This window comes from Simochromis diagramma, unplaced genomic scaffold, assembly GCF_900408965.1.
Source record: "Simochromis diagramma unplaced genomic scaffold, fSimDia1.1 OVJJ01000205.1, whole genome shotgun sequence".
Lineage (NCBI taxonomy): Eukaryota > Metazoa > Chordata > Actinopteri > Cichliformes > Cichlidae > Simochromis > Simochromis diagramma.
Genome location: NW_024386782.1, coordinates 8,291,278 through 8,311,119, shown reverse-complemented (window position 1 = coordinate 8,311,119; position 19,842 = coordinate 8,291,278). Strand labels below are relative to the sequence as shown.

At 41.6% G+C, this 19,842-nt stretch overlaps 1 protein-coding gene across 11 annotated transcripts in view; it reads right to left on the bottom strand.

The window, feature by feature from the left end:
- LOC120726862 (adhesion G protein-coupled receptor L2-like) overlaps positions 1-11,677 on the bottom strand; it is an 89,157-nt gene extending 77,480 nt beyond the window's left edge. For 10 of the 11 annotated variants that reach the window (XM_040020899.1, XM_040020879.1, XM_040020912.1 and 7 more), the window contains exon 1: positions 10,995-11,676. The gene's annotated coding sequence lies outside the window, so the exon portion shown is untranslated. Of the gene's footprint in view, positions 1-10,994 lie in introns of all 11 variants that reach the window. The other variant, XM_040020851.1, reaches the window with a different exon arrangement.
- Between the last annotated feature and the right edge of the window lie 8,165 nt (positions 11,678-19,842).

Below are 19,842 nucleotides of genomic sequence, written 5' to 3'. Positions count from 1 at the left end.
ATTTCTGGAAACAAAGTCCAATAAACATACATATATTTTTTTTTCTGATACTATTACACACTCACTAAACCCCTTTTCTGCATTACAGCCTTTATGAAGTGGGTGGAGAGGGGTTATAACAGAAACGTGCTTTTAGCTACATCCGTTTTAGGTAAAAATACAAAAAATGGCAACTCGGTGTAAATCACAATATGACAAGAAATAAAAATAATAATAATAATAATCTAAAGCAATGAGTCACCTGGCAGAGCATTAACAGCAGGTGTTTTATAATCACTTAATTGTGCTGTTTTATACCCGAGATTCAGCAAAACAACACACCTGAAACATTTAAAGAAACAATAATGTAGTAAGAAAATTATATTAAATTAAAGGATGCTGAGAATAATTGTTAGGTGCAGCACTAATGTACTAATTTAACCCTAAAATAATCTGATTGATTAAAAAAAAAGAAAAACAGCTTGCAATAATGAATGTGAACAAGCCAAAACTGTCAAACAATTGCGCTGATATTTAATATTACTGATATACTGACCTACTTTCCAGTGCGCACTCACATAATGCAAATCAAGCACCACATGGAATAGTAAATAACCCTTAAGGACTCCTCTTATATAACTGAAGCTCAGTGACTGGAGACATAAAGAATGTGCTGATATGAGAAAATATTAAGACTATAGCGTGAACGTGTATAATTATAGGACTAAAGCCTCTGACTGGGTGAGAATGGAGGGAGGTGGAAACTGCCTCCACACTCTTCTCTACAGGGTTTTCCACGATGTTAAAGGAAGTTTATATCCGGTGACAGGGGAAACCATACCAGGAATTTGATTTAATTCATAAAACCGCCGCAACACGGGGAGCAGCAACAGTAGTCCTGTAAAATTGCCTCATACACCTTGGCCATTACACCACTGTGCGGAGTAATCGTCAGACCTAATGAGTCCCACGAGACGGCTGCCAATGCTATTACGGACCCACCGCCATGTTTAACAGTCGACAGCAGACACATACGGGTTTTCTCTGCAGGTAAACTCATTAGATTTCGAGAAAAACATTTAGCACCGTTTTATTTTGTCTGCATTTCGATGCCAGGTAGCTAAGTGCAAGTTTATGGCTGAGCACTGGATGAAAGCGATTTGTGGATGTTTGCCTGTTCGAATCATGGTGTGCGACATGCGAACTTACGGTTTAGACTTTTAAGCTGTTTACTAGTAAATATCTCAGTTTTTGTGCTTTTGTTCACATCTGATAGGAGCCTGTTTAACCTCACTACCACATATTATTTTTTTTCCGTCCACGGCACTTTTTATTAAAAGTTTGCTATCTCTTTTTTTTAGTCCGACTTGAGGATTAGGGCCCGCAGATGGAGCTGTAAACAAAACACTGACATATGATGACCAAGTGTTTTTATTCAATCTGTTAGCAAACAACTGCCTAATTACACATCCAGCAGTTAGAGCCTGGCATTATCATTCATTTGGAGTCGCATTTCTGGCCAATACACCCCTCTCTTTTAGCTCTGCCGTGGTCTCCAAAACTCCCGAGGGAAATATCTGGCTCTTAAGCTGCTAAATGCTCCATTATTGGCTAGTTGCTAAATTTGTCTGTCTGTGGTTTGTTGATGGGCAGGTAGTGTGCGTAGGGTTTTTTTTTTTTCTCTTTGGTGAAAAACAACTGTCTGCTGCTGCAGTAAATGACACTATGAGAGCACGGAGAGTGGACCAAAACAGTGAAGTTGCAGGCTGTGAAACCAACACTATAATCTAAAAGATGCTCAACGCTCAGCAAATTGAAGGGATTTCTGAGCACAAGAGCCCACTTTCGTTTTTCATGCAGTCGTTTGAGCCGCTGTGATATGAAATTTTTGATTATTGGATTGCTTTGACCCATGTTTCTTGCGTTTAAATTACTTCACCACGGTTTGGCTTCTTATTTCTTTTAATAGTTTTTAGTTGTCTTTTTTCAAAAATCAGGAAAGACCTTGAAAACAATGCATTATCGCTACACAACCATAACAGTTATGAACAATACCTGGCACAGTGTTGAACATTAATTTTCTTTTCTGTGCCCAGTACCTGCTAATTCAAGTAATGACTGCTCAGACCTGCTACTTTCATGTTCAAATGTGGTGCTTAGTCTCTTTTGAAGCTGACTCATTACTGTATATTCAGCTAAGCGCCATTCATCAGAGAAGCAACTGAAATTTAGTTAGACTTTAATTGAAAAAAGAGCAAAAGAGAAAATTGGGTATGATTGATGGCATGTTAGTTGTGGCGGTGTTTGAGAGAAGCCAGAAAATACGATTAAGTTCACAGACACCCGGCATGTCCCAAAGGGGCAGTTTTGGAGCCGAATATTCTTCTGACTCAAGATCTGAATTTTAATCAATGTTGTTTAAAAGAAATAATAATAATGATCATTTCAAACTCCTAGTAATCCCGACTTTGTCTGTTCAAATCTACCATCATTTATTGAAGACTGATTCCTCTGAATTAAAGCACCGATTAGAGAAATCCTTCTGCAGAGATTCAGTATTTCACCCATGCTCAAGCTAATATCTTTTAGCCATATTGCCCACATTCACAACTTGGCTGTATTGAGCTGGAAATGAGCCATGGACTTAATATGCACATACGTGGAGGCCTGGACGGTTTTTGTGCTTGTTTTCTTCACAAATCCTTTTTTTTTTTTAATTTTCTCAGTATTGGTTTCTATTAATTTGTCCACCCCCTCTGTCTGTTCCTTTGGAAACCAACTCACAGGCATCAATCTACAGCATTTCCAGTGGGAAATGGAAGCTGGTTGGACTTGTTTTTCTCGTTTTCTTTGTACATAATTGCTTTCTTGTGCTGTTCCTGTCTTCGCTGAGACAGTCTCGGGGTTATTATTCAAGAGTGACTATCGCTGATTGAGCTGTAAACTACTTTAAATTTTCATTGTGAAGACGGACCACCGCAGGTTGACGAATGAATGCAACATGACCTCCAACACATCGAAAAAGACTAGCCCAGAGCCTCTAAACAGCTGGATGCGTCTCTAAACTCAGAATAGGATTTCTTGCTTTAAATGCACCAAACCTGCGACGATTTGACAAAAGACAGGCTGCTTTTTAAGGCCAAACGTAAGATTTTTTTGTGGCTGAAAAAAAAAGCAGACGCTAGAATAAAATCCAAATTGTAGCTTCAAGCACAACGCTGCAGATTTCTGCTTGCTAAATTATACGCTTTACCGGTATTTCCACCAGTTCGTCCTGCTCGCCCCATTGTAATGCAAACACGAGGCCCAGATGAGAGGAGAGAGAATGAATTGGGACAATGATGAAAGTGCGAGCTACAAGAATCAGGACAGCTGTCAGGTTGTGCGGGTGTACAATTAATGGCTGAGGACTGATTTTACTAGAATGCAGCTACGTTTTCAGTAGAGACAGACACAGAGAAGAGCTCTGTGTGTGCAGCAGGTTACACAGTTTGCTATTCAGGGTCAAATGAACAGCTCAGACCTCACTTTCACCAAAAAACTAATTAAGACTCAAGGCTGTGTGGTTTCTGCCTCCAAGAGCATTCATAAATACTGTTTACACTGCCTTGGAGCAGATATGTACCAAAACCTTGAGTGTTTATAGCCACATTTATCACATTTGAAACTGTGAGAGGACACAAGGACTTCACATTTGGTAAGAGCCTGCTAAAACCATCCGTTAAAGAACTGATCATTATCTTCATTTTGTATATTATCCCATCTATGTTATTCATTTATCCATCTGTGTGACATCTTCTTATTGCCTGATTTGTCCAATCAAAAGTCCAAAGCCCAAAACACATCAAATTATCTCTGATTACAAGCGAGAGAAAAGCCAAAAACATCCAGCCAGAAACCAAAGAATGCTTTGTGTTTTTACTTCTCTGGGACAATCAATCAGTTATCACTTTTTATTTGACCGCCTAATCAATTAATCAACTCGTTTCTGCAGCCTTACCCGGGTTACAAACTTTATTTGTCCGTTTTTCTCTCCTGACATCACATCCTGTGTTGACACATGTACTAAACTTGAAGCATGTGTTTCTGCAAAAAAGGAAAGAAATCGCAAAAGGCAGACTTCTGTGTGTATCCTTGCAAACAAAAAATACGCGGCCACCACATCACTTTTCAATGCTTCAAAAAAAACAAAACAAAGAAAAGGCTTCAGTCGATGCAACGCTTTTCTCTGCTGCCAAATTTCCCTTGTGCTGTGGCTTAGCCCAACAGTAGCGTAAAGGATGCATGCTTCTTTTATTTTATTTTCAGCCCCCTGCCTCCGTTTTTCTTTTCTTTTTTTTTTTCCTCCCTCCAGTACATCATTCCTCTGGGTGTTTGTGCGGTGTCCCTTAGTTACCGGATAAGAGACCCAGCAGCTCAGAGAGTTAAAAGCCTGCCCTGTCCCACTCATACGAACAAGACCATCAATAATTCACCCTCATCGGGAAGCATTATCTAACAGCCTTATAAAAATTTCAAGGTTGTGGGTGACAACATGGAACCAGTGAAGAAAGTGCTCCGTAAGAGAGCACTCCAGGTGCCAACAATGTGGGCAACAGATATGTTCAACTAAAGGCAGAGGTACACTCGTCTGCACTATCATGTAAGCCAGTCCCGCAAGGTTGATTTAACCGTTACACGGAAAACACAGAGGTCCCTCTGAAATAAAGGACAGCCACCGCATATCTCCTCTTGTCTCCACCGTGTGTGTGTGAGTGTGTTAGTGTGGCACAGAGGTGGAAGCGTTTGCTCGGCTGTATTAACGCCCAGGCTCATTCTCATTGACAGTGAAATCCCTCTAAGCCTAGATCAATTACATCCAGCTCTGCTGTAATTAAAATGTCCTAACAAAGGTCTTAGGAGCACAGGACAGAAACCTACCCATTCAAAATAAGCTCGGTCCAATCTATAGCAATAACCCCAAGAAAATAGTTTAAAGCTTCCTTTGGTGATAAGCACATGCACAAAGTGTCCACGCACGGCTGCTGCTCGGCTCAAAACAACCCCAGTTTATCCTTTAATGAGATCAAGATATGATTTAAGATGTGAAAAGCACACGGGCTCACATTAAGCACAGTTAGCAGTAATATTTTTAATCATTGCAAGTACATAGTATAAAATACTAATTAATCCATAAAATAAAAAGCTAAAACAAAACCCGTGCACATGCTTGTTTGGTAGCCCCAACTACTAAGACAACTAATTATTTGTTCTCTTAAGTACATCTGATGCTTGACTATGCTCTGCTGAGAAATGACAGAATGCTTATGAGTCTCCTAATTAAAACTCAGCAGTGGAGTGATTAGCAATCACAACTCCACTCTTCAAATATCAAGATCTGATTTGCTTGGCTGATCAACAACAGGCTTCCTTCTCTCACTGCAACCCTGAGAGCCTGCAGCCCCTCTCAGTGTGTATTAAGGAGGCTTTTGAAATGTCGGAAATCAGCAAGAAAGGGCTCAGCTGAATTTTGAGTTTTATATTGCTCTTCTTCTCTCTTTTTTTGCCAGAATGCCATTTGCATTTCTTTTTCCTTCTTTCTTTCTGTCTCTTTTTTAATATTGACTGCCAGCAATCACAAAATAGATTACACACTGACGGTGATGAACGCCTAAATGTTTTTGGTTTCACAAGCTAATTCATCATGCTACGAAAGCCGAGTAAGAAGAAAAACATCAATAACATCACTTATGGTAACCAGTAAAATTAAACTTGAAAGCTGCTCCCTCATTGCGCCGATGAGGGGACTGTTCCTGACACGGAGAGCGCAAGATGGCTGACTGCACTGACACATTGTGAAAGCACGCCTCGCAATCCTAGGTAATAGATTCTCTTTGCTGTGCGACTCCCACCACTCCTCATCTTCTGTGACAACGCCTGCCAATCAAAGCCCGAGGAACGTTCAAGGGCTTTGACAATATCTCCTCACCTTGAAAATACATTGGCTTCATCACAAGGCACCGAGTGACACCAAGTAGGCATCAAATAGCCATTAGACATGGCAGACAAAGAGCCGGCGCACTACAGGTGATCCCGTGCCTCTCTCCTCTTATTTTTCTTTTCTTTTTTTCACCCAATGTAGCAAAACAGCTCCTTGAAAAATTGGCATTCAAAGTATTCTTTCTGTACATAAAGACACAACAAGAACAAATGCCAGCAATACCGTGGGAGGTGACATTTAAGAGTTGGACAGAAAATGCACTGCATGAGAGCACTAACTGTGGAAGCGTTTTTATGATCACTTGAAAGAATCTGCAGCAAAATTGAAGGAAGTGAAAGAACTCCAATATTATGTTCAATTTAGCTTTGTAATACACTAAGTAGCTTCTCGGGAAGCAAATGCTCCTGTGATGTTTGTGCGAAAGCACTTAATAGCAGAATTCGTGCTGTCCATCACGCGCGGAGGCCATGACGATTACTCATTTGGAAAATAAAATATGGGTGTGGGTGTATACCTGGTCCGATCTCTTTGAGGAATAACGATGTTACCTCACATCATCTGACTCATTTCCATTTTTATGTGATTCATGAATACCATGAAGGATGAACAAGGAGATCTTTCTGCAGTGAAGCATGGCCTGAGCTTCAATTTCTGGGATAATTATATGATACTATTTAGGAATTTGAAGAAGAGAGAAGCGCTTCCTCGGCTCAAGACAGATGACCTGTCAGATACACCTAATACCAACACAAAGCCTTCAGCCTTTAATCTGCACACTTCCTGTGACCTATACTGTGGCAGAACCAAATAAAGAACCCTATCTTCGTATCCCCCTGAGACAGAGCAGTGTCCTAATATGCTAATGCCAGCCAGTGTTGGAGAAGAAGCTCTGAGGGCGGCCCAGACAGCACAGGTCAGTGCTAATCTTCTGATATATGGAGCTTAAAGACCTGGGACACATCCATCACATGCCGCTGACGGCTCCCCTACTGGGCGAGATCTGCACACTCCAAAGGGTTAACACACACCCCAAAGAGACCTCTGACGATCCATCACTCAAGAACCGGTCTCTGTTTGAGCAGAGTCCCCTAACAACACAGAGGAGGTAGCTTTCTCCGCGGTGAGCGCATCTACAGCCAGCGTGACTACTAGACCTAAGCGCCAAGCCTCTGTTGATCATTAAACATCCATTTTTAAACCAGTGGGGGAAAGTTAACTGTCATTTTAAACGCAGGAGGTGGTAGTATGGGAGAGAATTTTTCTCCCTCAGATCTCAGCGAAAAGGAGCGAGACCATATATCTATCCATCGGGTTAACTACCCTAACACATAATCATTCGTTCCAGTCATCTGTCTCTTTATTTTTGAGGCGAGCCACAAAATGGCTATGATAGGATTCTGCAGCGAGTGAGAAACTCACCCCGAAGCACTTTGTTAAATAAACAAAATGCCCTTTGCTTTCTTCTTTTTAAGCCCACACTCCTCTGTTGTGCATTTTCCTCCCTCCTTCTGGCTAACAGGCAAGAGTACCGCTTCAATGTGAGCATCACCGGTAAATATCAGGTTTGGTGTCAGCCCCTAAGATTCAGACACTACTCTCCAGACCTGAGACCATTTTGCAGCAACACTCAGCCAGGACAAAATCCATCTTAGAAGGAGCACTGATGTCAAATCCCTCCACTGATAGCAACCTTAACAGAGCAGAATGCATGTACTTCTCCTCTTCAGCAGCTTTTTAATAATTTGAAGAACCGGGCTCAGCTCAGCACACCGCAGCATGGTTTCTTCCCCGCTCTTGTTTCTTTCCTGACTCACCAAACTCACCACAGTTGCTGCTGCCCTGTCCTCCTACACATGCACAATGAAGGCAGCCCTGCTCTCTGAGCTTTGTCAGAAGCCATTGTAGACAACACAGGAGTAAGTCAGTCCTAACAGGGAAAGAGAATTCAACCATTCATGAGAAAAGCATCTAAAGTGTGCTTCTCCACTAAAATGAATATAATCCCACCTGCCGCCCCTCTCAGACCTTCTTCCTGTCCATTTGTTTGTCCAACTTTTTCGCAGCGAGCCAGTCAGAGGAACTGAACAAGTCAGCTGTCGAACCCGCCTGCCGTGAGTGAAGATGGCAGGTGAAGTCCTGCTTTATCCACCTCCGCCCCCCCACCTCCTCAGCCTTCTCTATCCTGCTCTTTGGTTCAACACGGAAAAGTGGCCTCCTACTCTCGCCTCTTTCACAAGTTTTGTGATCATATTTTGTCCAAACATAGGAGGGAGAGGAAGCAGCGAGGTCTCTCCTCTTGAAGGTTGGGAAGTGGTTGGCTCATGTTATTACCCAGGAGCAGGATGACCACGAAGGGGCCACCGACCCCTACCACGCTTCCAATGGCATTTCCATTCCCTGTCTCTGTGTAATAACATCTCACACACTGCACTTTCTTTCACTATTAACCTATGCTGATCCTATTTTCAAAGTAAGGGCACGCACAAAGCATAGAAATGGCTTTTTTCCCCCGTGTCTCTCCTTCTTTGCAGTGCAAACGTGCGAGTGTTTATTTTCATCTACTTAACCTGCCTAAAATTGCTGTGAACATTAGGCCACGTATCCCCACACAAAGGGAGGAGAAGGGAAAGGGGGGGGAAAAGACGAATCCATCAAAATAAACAGCGTCTTGCCGCATTCCTTCTCTGACAAACAACAGCTGCACAGAATTGGAAATAAATATTATCTCTGCGACAAGAAAAACAACACCGCTAGGTTCTCGAGAGTCGTACACAAAGCTTGAACGCTCCGTGTCATTACATCTACGCTCGCTCGGTTTTGGAATTAAACCATTTATTTTGTCAGAAAGCGACTGAAAGCAAATTGATTTTGGAGCCTTTTTAGATGCAGGCCGCAGTGACCAAAACAGTTAAAAACAAGCAAACATATTTTCAGCAACTTCTGTTCTTTTCTTTTTTTCCCCCAATCGCCATGATTGCTCTGATGGTGTCCCATTCTCCTAAAGAGGTTGAAACACAGATCTTTGTTCCTGCTCTACGCTCGCCCCGAGAAATACTGAGCGAAAATGTTTTAACAGGCAAAATCTTTTTTAACATGACCACGTCTCTGAACGGCGTCCAAAATTTCCGCTAAATACGCGGCTTTTGGTGTTAAGCTTACGGCCAGCAAATTCTCCCAATCCACACTAAATCTGTTTCCAAGACAAACACTTGTCTCTCGCACACACACATAAACCATGACCAACTGCAGTGTCCAGCAATCCTGTCAGTAGCTTCCACCAGCAACAGCAGCAGCAGCAATTCTCTATCAGAACAAAACTGCTTAGAGGAAGGGGGCTGGTAGCTCAAGTTCTCCCTATTGAAATGCAGACACTTTGATATGGAAATTGGCAGTTACAAAAACCCGCTAGAATTCACACTAGCATGCACTGAAACCATTTGCGCAATGTGAGATGAGATGGCACTTCCTCCCAAGAAAACACAAGACAAATGGACTAAACCAGCATGTCTGGGGTGGGCGAGAGATGGAGTGGAGGTAGAGACAGGGTAGAGGGAGGCAACAGACCATTTGTCCCCCTCCTCCTCCTCCCTTCCCCTCCTTCTCCTTGAATTCCTACCATTCACTGTCCAAGCACTTGTTTCAAGACACAGACCCCCCCCACCCCCCGAACTGAGGCATTTTTTTTTAAGCGCAACATCTATATTCAACAGTAAAGCCTCCTATCGGCAGGGGAGGAAGTGACCTTTTCATCTTCAGCAATCACTGATGGGTACGTCAGTATTAACCAGACGCTCTGAGCATCATCCCAGCCGGGGGAGACTTTTCTTTTTGTCTTTGACCGACACGACACAAAAAAACTTATCCGCCACAGCCCCAAAATATGCCTGGATTTGTCTGGTGGCAAGACAATTAGTCACACTGTGCATATAGCTTATATAATGCTGCAGTTTTTCCTTTCGCTTTTTTCCCCCCCTTTGTAGTTCGTGACTGAATTGTGAATTTTGTCAGGTTTCTTTTAAGGCCAGCTCATCCATACTTTTCTGCATGAAGCTGTTATATAAGCATATGAAAGGGAAGCTCTCAGTTTCCCCAACTTAGCTTATATAATGTTGCACCACCATCCTGATCTGGTATAGACAGTATGGATTATGTGCAAACGTTATTTAACCTTCCCACGTCTGCCCAGCACAGTCATGCTCTCCTCTGGCTTCTTGCTTTAGTCTGTGCCTCCCTATCTCTAAAAGCTTCACGTGAGATTGGGAGATGGTGCCTGTAAAAACTGTGTGTGTGTGTGTGTGTGTGTGCGTGTGCGCGCGTGTGTGAGTGTGTGTACGTGAGAGACAGAGTGTGAGTGTGTTTGTGAGTGTGTCCCATCATCACACATGGCTGACTCTGGTCTGTGAATTATACATGCCCTGTGAAATGATCTTATTTTATAGCCGCAAAATGGAGAAGTAAATGGAGACAGTAACTGACATCCAACTACTTAGCTCCTGGTGTCCTGGACTGGGTGGAGATGTTTGTGTGAGCGCTCTCTTTTTTTTTAATATCACTCTTGAATATCCTATAAATATAAATCAACTTCTGTTTGTTTTTCCTTATGAAGAAAAACAGGCTTCAGCTTCATGCTAAGGGATTTTCTTGTCATGTGTGCATCTTGATTAAAAGAAAATCCCATTTGTAATGTGAAAACACAAGAACTGTCATAGAATAATCGTTTTTTTAAAAAAGCACCTCTCAGTGGGCATTTAAGGTAAATTACATGGAAATATATATACATCTCAGTAACTAAGCAACTTCACATTAATTTAAAGTCTGGATGCGAAAGCCACCTAAAAATAACGTCGCCTATACTCTGGGCTTTATATTGATCCCATCACCACAGTTTTAAACTGCCGGAGGAGCCCGTGGGCCCGTTTTCTGACATTTGCCTTATCCTATCCTGGGAGTGTAAATAAATGGTATTGATTCAGCGAGACATAACCCAGCATCTCCCCTGAAAGACTCAAAACATCCGCTTTTAAAGGCTACTTACAGAGGGTATACGCCGTGCCAAAATACGGATCCCGGCGCGGAATGTGAATCTCAGATCAACACCAGGAGCCCCCTTCTTCTTCTTCTTCTTCTTCTTCTTCTCCGTCTCTCCCTTCTTTTCTTTTTCAGAAGAGGCCCCCAGAAACTAAACAGCGGGTCGCACAAAGACGGCTGGGGTTCGGCTGCATGCTCCACTTTCCTCACAGTGGAAGAGAAAGGTGGGGTTTCCCGTGCCAGGTATCTATTCTTCTTCCAGCCAACGCGCCCGGGACCGGACGAATAGCTCCATGGCGAAGGGTCTGTTCAAAAGTAATGATCGTTACTCCCCCGCCTCCTCCTCCTCCTCTTGTGCATGCACCCAGGCTCCTTCCGACGGGAGCGCTACGGATAGACTGCATAAAAAAAGGGATCACTTCAAGGAGACGGAGATGCGCCCCAGTCTCGTTTAAAAAAATCAAACTCCGAGCTCTGCTCCCGCACTGATAAGTCTTTCTTAAAGTCTCCAGCGGTCGGGTTCGCAGATAAAGCACGGAGGGGGCTAATAGGACTTCTTCAGGCTGGTTTTCAGTGCGTTCCCTCGGTTGTTCCCTCTGCGCCTCATCCACACGCCGTGCAGACAGTCGGAGCTACAGCCGGACTGGAGGCAAACAAGGCGAGGAGAAACGGCTCACCGGTCCCCTGCTCTGCAGCAGCTGGCTGTTGAGGACAGCGCGCAAAACCTGGAGCGGATCGCCAGGGAGCGCGCGGATTAGGATCCTAATGCCAATTATGACCGCGCGCATTAAGGCTAATATTAAACATTTATCTCCCGGGTGTTCAGATTTTATGCATGCGTGTTCTGCTGTTTTTGCTCCGGCTTGTGAAGATGGACTTTTTAACAATCCACGAAGCGCAATATTTTAATCAGCATTCCCCGGTGTAATCAGGAGAAAGGAAGCAAAAAAGCAAAAGAAAAGTGCAAGACCATTCATTACCAAAATCCACCTTATTCCAGGCATATAAACACGATACTATTTTTAACCCTATTAGAATTTCAGTATTGTGGGCAGTAGTTTTCACCTGGATCATTAGTATTAATAAAAACAGCACAACAACACAGGATAATGAGGCCGGAGCAAGAATTGTTCTAACTGAATCAGGCCAAAGACTGGGAAAAAAAGCAGAATAAGAAACCTTTAAATAGAAGCAGTCAAAAAGAGAAAAATACTGACCACTGACCACCAATGTTACCCCTCAGTCTCCTAGCAGGCACACCTATGGTATTGATTTCAAAATCCTAGGTCGCCTTGTTCTCAAGTCACCGCATTCCCAAGATTTTCAGAAAACTTAGTCTACCTTCAGCTCAAGTTCACTGATATCTGAACTTGGCCAAGATTTTTAGTAGCTACATCTGTGGTATCAATTTAAGAATCGTATGTCCCCTTGTTCTCGAGTTCATGCTTTCACAGTTGAAGGGTAAAAATCAGTTTCTGTACTTCTTCTCTCCTCTTTTAGCTATCATACTCAAGTGTAGACTAGTAAACTACTCCAACCAGTTCCTGGAGCTAACTCATTTAATCATGATATCTAATTAAACAGGGACATAGTGCATCTACTGAATAAGCACAGTGTGCTCAAATATGACCAGTTTGCATCATGGAAGAAGAAAAAAATCCAGCAAAAACTACCAAAACTACCAGCGTATACAGTGATGTTCAGTCACTACCTCAGAGCAGATGTTGTGCAAACATTCAATATCCATCCATATGCTCGTGGAAAGAAACTGCAGCGTACAGTTCCTCCCTTTAATCTTGTCGACACAGAAAGAAGATGCTCATTTGAAACCTCGGATAATAGAGTAATGCCGCTAATGATAACATCTTCAGGGACGTATTCAAATACATTTAATTTCATTTAGAGTCCATTACGAAATGTCACATGGTAAATTCTGCTCTGAACTCATGCAGTTTGTTTTATGTGACAAAGGTTTCCCAAGTTTCACACTTCAAATGTAATATATGCGTATCTTTACTATGTATCATATGGAGCATTTAGGCATATGCTCAGCAGGCCCTCTGCTGGGCCAAAACACCAGAGGTCTTACGTCAATAATCTTTAGAGCATTGATGTAAGATCTCTGGTGTCCTGTGGCGTGGGGCACCTGGGTCCCTGCATGCTGCAGTTTGTAGGGTGGGGTCACTAAGGATTGGGTGTGTTCTGTTGCATCTCACAGATGCAAAATCCAGTTGAGATCTGGGTAAAGCTCTTTGTCATGTTCTTAAAGCAGGTCCTAAGCAGGTTTTTATGGTGTGGATGGGCACAATTTAGTCTCAGGCCTGATTTGGAAATCTACATCGTAACTTACAACGTAACCACAAACCCCTTTTAAACCTACGCCGTAACTTTCCACATAACCTGACGTGCACCTCCAGAGAAATGTAACGACACGTCAGGTTGACACAGTCCACAACGACTGAATGGAGTGGAAGGTTAGGCAAGGGGTTAAAAGAGGTTTCCAGTTACGTCATAAGTTACGATGTAGATTTCCTGCGAGTCTAAATCACAGTTTAGATGAGGCTGCAGCCTTCTGGGAGTGCCACTGGCTGCATGAATGTTAAGTGCACGTAAAAGTAACAGGCACATAAATGCAAGAACCTAGCAGAACATTGCTTTGTAATGAAATGATCAGAGTTATTACATTACGGTTTTAATTGAATCTCCTCCCCGCTTTAATGTTGTGGCAGTGAGAACAGTCATGAGAAAAAGAAAGGACTCTATGAAGTCCTAAGTTTGCCCTTACTGCTTGACTTGGAATTAAGTGAGGGTGTGCTAATCAAATTCAGTTGATGAACAGATCATCAGTAAGTGTGCGCACATCTATAAAAACAGAAGTTTTGGGAATTTGCAGGACTAGTGTGTTAACACAATGCCACAGTCTTCCCAGGAGTGGATGTCCCAGCAAATTCACCTCTGGGTCAGAATGTGCGATCAGAGAAACTGCAAAAAGAAAAACAAGAGCTACAACTCAGCATGTTAAATGTTAAAGTTCATGACAGTACAGTCGGAAAACGACTGAAAAAGCATGACTTGTTTGAATGGGTTACCAGCAGAAAGCCTTTTGTCTCTAAAAAGAACATTGTGGCATGGCTTAGTTTGAAAAGTTGTATCTGAACAAACCGCAAGACCTCTGGAACAATGTACTTTGGACAGATGAGATGAGATCAAAGATCATAATGCACAGCACGAACACCTCATACCAGCTGTGAAGCACGGTGGAGGAGGCGTGATGATTTCGACTTGTTTTGCAGCCATAGTACCTGGGCACCTGCCAGTCACCGAGTCAACCATGAACTCCTCTGCATGGCAAAATAATCCAGCGATTAGTTCAAGTTATTGCTGTCAAATGTGGTTCTACAAGCTACCAAATCATGGACGCACCTTAGTTTTTCACAGGGCTGCAGAAATTCCTCTGAAAACTTTTCTCCACTTTGACTTTACACTAGCTTCAAATGTGCAAATGCAAAAGTCCATACTGGTGTGTTGTTTTCCACAAATACAAATCATGTGTATTTCACATTTTTGAAAACAGTGTTAACTGCATATTATCTTGTACTGTGACAGCTTGGCAACCTGTCCAGAGTGAACCTCACCTCTCAGCCTATGGCAGCGGGGTTAGGCTCCTGCCGCCCACAACCCTAAATTGATAAAGAACATGGATGTTTGTTTGATTTCCATTCATCTCTGTACAGCACATAATCAAATAACGACTGCCCCTTGACAGTAACAGCAACAATCACATATTTGGTTTTCGGTGTAAGACATTACAAAAACCCAAGAAAAAGTAGAGAGTTTGTTTACTTATTTTTTATGCTGTATGCACAACTGAATGGAAAACAATGCTGCCAAGAGCGAATCAAATGAATAGACTCAGATTTCAAGAATACAATAGTACGGCTTACAAACTGGTTGGCTTGAATGAAGCCTTGTAGACTGAGAGTAATTGCACTAATGATGCAATCATAAAAAAAAAAAAAGATTTAAATCGTTTGTTTGCTCAAAAAGCACATGTGCTCTAAATTCCAGTTTTCACACGAGGCTTCTCAAACACTACATGCTATCCCTGTTGTAATACTCTATTGCAACAGGAGAGAAAAACATCAGGGTGCTAAGATCTCGTCATGCAGGTGCAGTGAAAGCCCTCACTCAAATCCTCAAGAAAGAAGGCATGGAGTTAATAGGCACTGTCTCGAGGAAGATGAATATATAATGTGTAATGTATTGTCACTGTTCCACTGAGACTTGGCTAAGAATGATGTACGACGCAGACATCTTCTACTGCATTGATTCTGCCTTCATTTTTAAAGCACACTATACTTGCTCTCTTGGTCACAATGGAGAGGGGGGCAAATTGAATCCTGATTTTACGGTCGCGAGCAGGGACTCGAATTGTAACTGACTTGGCAACCTCCAAAAAACATGAAACTATAACTGAGTTGACTGGAAATGATTCGGCTTTGTCGATGAAATTACACTTCAAAGCTGAAAGCCCATTAGGATTTTACTGTAAGCTGCAAAACATTAGCATTAAATTGCCATTTGCCGACAAATATGATATAATCTTAATGACAAACTGGACAACAGCGAGTTTGTGCACAGCAGATCCCCAATTATGAAGTCATGATTTGTTGACTGCTCTGGATATGCCTGCTGCAGGCTACATATTTTTGTCAGGAACTACAAAAAAAAGGAGATATAAATGGATTTCATAATGTTCTGATTTATTCAGTCATTGCACTAAGGCTATCATTACGAAGCATTACACCCATGATAAGCCAAAGCAACACGGTGCACTAATGGTTCACGAGACGTGTAATATCTACCTGTGCTGTACTACCAGCTGTGTCCTCGATACGAGCAGAGGTGCCTCTGAACAGCAATCCTTCTGCTTAGACAACATGCAATTTTTTTGACATGCTGTCTGAGCTCTGTCATTTTTCCCTCTAAATATCATGCGAAGCTTGTGTTGTTGTCATTTCTCAACAATCGATGCACTGGAAGAAAATGATCTGCCCAGCTGGAGGCAGGTTTATAGTAACATTTTCCTCAGGTTTCTAAAGTTCAGCCACATGCGGCTTTCTTTTGAACATGATGTTATACCGCTCGTAGGAGCTTTCATTCTTCCCCACCACTCCTCCTATTTTTAGAGCCTTACTTTGCAGAATTGTAATAAAAGAGCTACCTCGGTGCTGCAGAATCAACCGAGGGACTTTTTTTTTTGCATGAGAATATATAACAAAACGCTTGATTGCCAAGTTTGGATGCATTAATATCCGAAATATCTCTTCTCATCTCGTCTTCTCTTGAGCCAAAGTACATAGCTAGGTCAGTGGTCTCTGTTACACGTGGCTTCAATAAAAAAAGAAAGAAACAGTCCCCTGGTCGCACAGGGGAAATGTGAATTTGGGTCAAATTCACCAGGTGTAAAGCGAGAGGATTAGTGCCGAGATCGCATGTTTTCCGAGGCATAGTTTTACATAATAAAGAAAAGCAGAGTAAAAGAAAGCAGATGTAATGATGCTGATCTACTGGCCCATATTTTTATTTAGAGAAACAATGTTTATGTATGGCCTACTACAGCAAGTGTAAACTCTCTATTTCATCTGAACTGACCCAGGAGAGCTTGGCTCGCTGGTGTTTTATTCATTGTGGTCAACGCAGTATATATGTAAATACACACAGCCGGCCCTCGTCTCTGTTTTTTTTCCTCCCCACGTTTTTTTCTTTTTCTTTTTGAGGACTGATGAAGTTGTCAGAAAACGCTTGGCTTTGCTTTTTCGCTGGAGCCTGTCGTTCTTGCCCGTATTCAATGTGCAATCAAAGCCCTGAGTTATAAAACAAAAGCAGTAAAAAAAAGAAGAAGAAAGAAGCAAGTCTCAGTGTTGCTGCTGACTCATCTAAAGGGTGTAAATACATTTCACAGTGAGAGATCGGAGCAGTGTCCATGCTGTAAATTACAGGTCTTTATGAATGTTCAGTTTAAGCCAGGCTAAAATTAAAGCAAAAAACAATGTGCTCTTTTTTTTCTTTCCTGTATAGGCTGCTGACTTTTTGCCATAGCTTAGCTACTTTTCACTATAGCTCTTGCTTGCTCATTTGCTGTTAATTAGCAAAGGAGAGAATTACTACCATCCAGGCATACTCTGTACACATTACAGGATCGCTCATGATTGCTAGGTTACTGCTTCCCTCTTCAATGCAGCTTAATCAACAAACAAGCACAGGCATGGTTTACTTTGATCAGTACACATACCATACTTCAGCTTTGTGGTTATGTTGTGTGTATGCATTTCATTTGTTGTTTAGCTGCAACTAATCCGACGCTATAAAACCGTACCTGCGTTGCTGATTTATCTACTTTAAAATTAAAGGAAACAACGGCATTATAAAACAACCTCAAATCCATTTCCTGCGAATTCAATTTTTAGATGTTATTTTAGATTATAGGAGTGATAATTACATTTTTTTCCCTTCCAGTGGTAGACTTTTCTGTGGCTTTTCAACCACAGCGACCTCACAGAGAGGCACATTTTAAGAATTCAAGTCCTTCCACCTCGACATCTTTTCTTTGATTTCGTCCTCTCATGCATTCTGTGTGTTCCCTCTCCAAAAGTGCCATTCACATTATGGTGAAAAACCTCATGCAATAATGTGGGGTGTTTCAGCAAACATTCATGCGGTAAATAAGAGAGTAGCTGGGAATGCTGTGGCGAACGCTGTGGTAAATATGTCTCGAATCATTATTAGATGGGTTTACTCATTAAGATCAAAAGCCACAAATTCAAAGGCGATCTCAAACCTTGAAAAGGGAAAAGCTATTTATTGAGAAAAAGAGGAAAAATCAAAGGATCTTAACTGACTTTTTGAGGATTTTCTTCAGGATTTGTTAAAAGCTCTTGTTCCACGCAGACATAAACACTCTCTGTTCTTCCGCATCAAGGAGAAATTCTTTTCAGCATTAATTTCCGAGCTTATTGGACAAACCAGCTTTCTATAGTTCTGTAATCACAGGGCAGCATGAAAAACGATGGGAATTATCACGATCCTCATAATGGCAGTTTCCGTGATGGAAGGAGCTCAACCACAACTGAACTCTACTACATTCATGACAAGACAACGTCTTAATTCACACTGAGGACTAGGACTGCAGTCTGCACAGTGTATTCCTAAACCCATTATTTAGATTGTGCATCCAGCTTCCTATGATTCCAAGCAGCTAGTTTCAAATATCTGAAAACTATGCCACCCGATTCCAAGGAAACATTTTTAAGAGCATCCAAACGAAAGCATTCACCGCAAATATGTAATTTCCAAAATTAAGGACAAGTAAGGTGATAAACCTTTACCTCCATGGAGAAATACAGCACGTGTTTTCAACTTGGTATGGGGTAATGATTCAATTTAGAGTAAGTAGAAAAAAAATGGACATACCACTGCTTTTGCTCAAAGTTTTGGATATTTGAATGAGATGGCAGAGTAAGGGTGATACCAGTTCATTTCAGTTTGATTCAATGTTATTGAATATTGACAACAGTTGCCTCAAGACACTTTACATTGTAAGGTAAAGACTCTACAATAATAGAGAGAAACACCCAAAAGCTCTGTGGTGACAGTGGGAAGGAAAAACTCCCTTTTAACAGGAAGAAACCTCTGAAAGAAACAGTCTCAGGGTGAGGGGAGGAAGACAGGACAAAGACATGTTGTGGGAGAGTTTATATTCTAAAGGTGCATCTGTAATTGAGAGTGATTTTACTTTCTAACTGGGTGGTGAAAAACATGTAAAACTAAATGTACTAAGTAGTGTGAAACTTTTAAATCAAACTTAAAAAATAATACTATAATCAACTGTGCATGTTTTGGATTGTTGCACAGGCCAAACTTTATTTCTAAGTAAATACGTTACAGATAAAAGGAAGGTGAACTCTGTTCTTTAGGTTTCATATATATCCGTATATCCCCCTATTCACTTTTATTTCACTGTTATTTCAGTAATTTGGGGGTTTCAGTTTGGATGTACCCATAGATTGACAACATCTAACAATTTTAGCAGGTTTCATGACCTACATATACTGTGTCACTTCACACCATATTTCTCTCCCTGTGTGCGAATGAAAAATTACTGCAGCAATTTCTCAGAATATACTGCTGCTTCATTTTCTTTGTGGTAGTTTCCATCATATTCAACCAAATCTGCAGACCTCATGACTTTCTGGTGACTTTCCCTTATGAGCATAGTTCTTCTGACTAAAATAAAAATATACATATACTTCATATACTTTGGGTAAAAGCCAGACTTTAGACAGGTTGCATAGGCTATCATGAATGTTCTTGGTTTGGGGGAGGAAGCCTTCCTAATTTATGTTTAGCAAAAACTTTAACTAAACATAAATTAGGAAGTAAATTAATAGTTTAATGACCTACTTGTAGACCTGCCCTTTACTGGCTGAATGCACCTGCAGGGGTTTACAACAGCAAGTATGCTTCTACTGTTTTTTTAGTAACAACTAAGCTTGAACTTGACAAAGGAAATGTGCAAGCAACTCAGCTCACATAAAAATGTCAACTAAACAATTAGTAAAAAGCACACAGGCACCGGCATATTGTGAATCATAACATAGAGCGACACTCACTCACTGATGCCTTCATTTAGATATATACTTCAAAGGTCCTTTAGAGGAAGCTCTGAGTTTCAGAACTATGTTGTATTCTTGGTAGAACCACAGTGAAACTATATAGTCCTCAGTTGTTTCCCGTGAGACTTGTGTCAGCTGCAAACTCCACTGACAGAAGTTAGATCAAGCATAGAAAGCAGA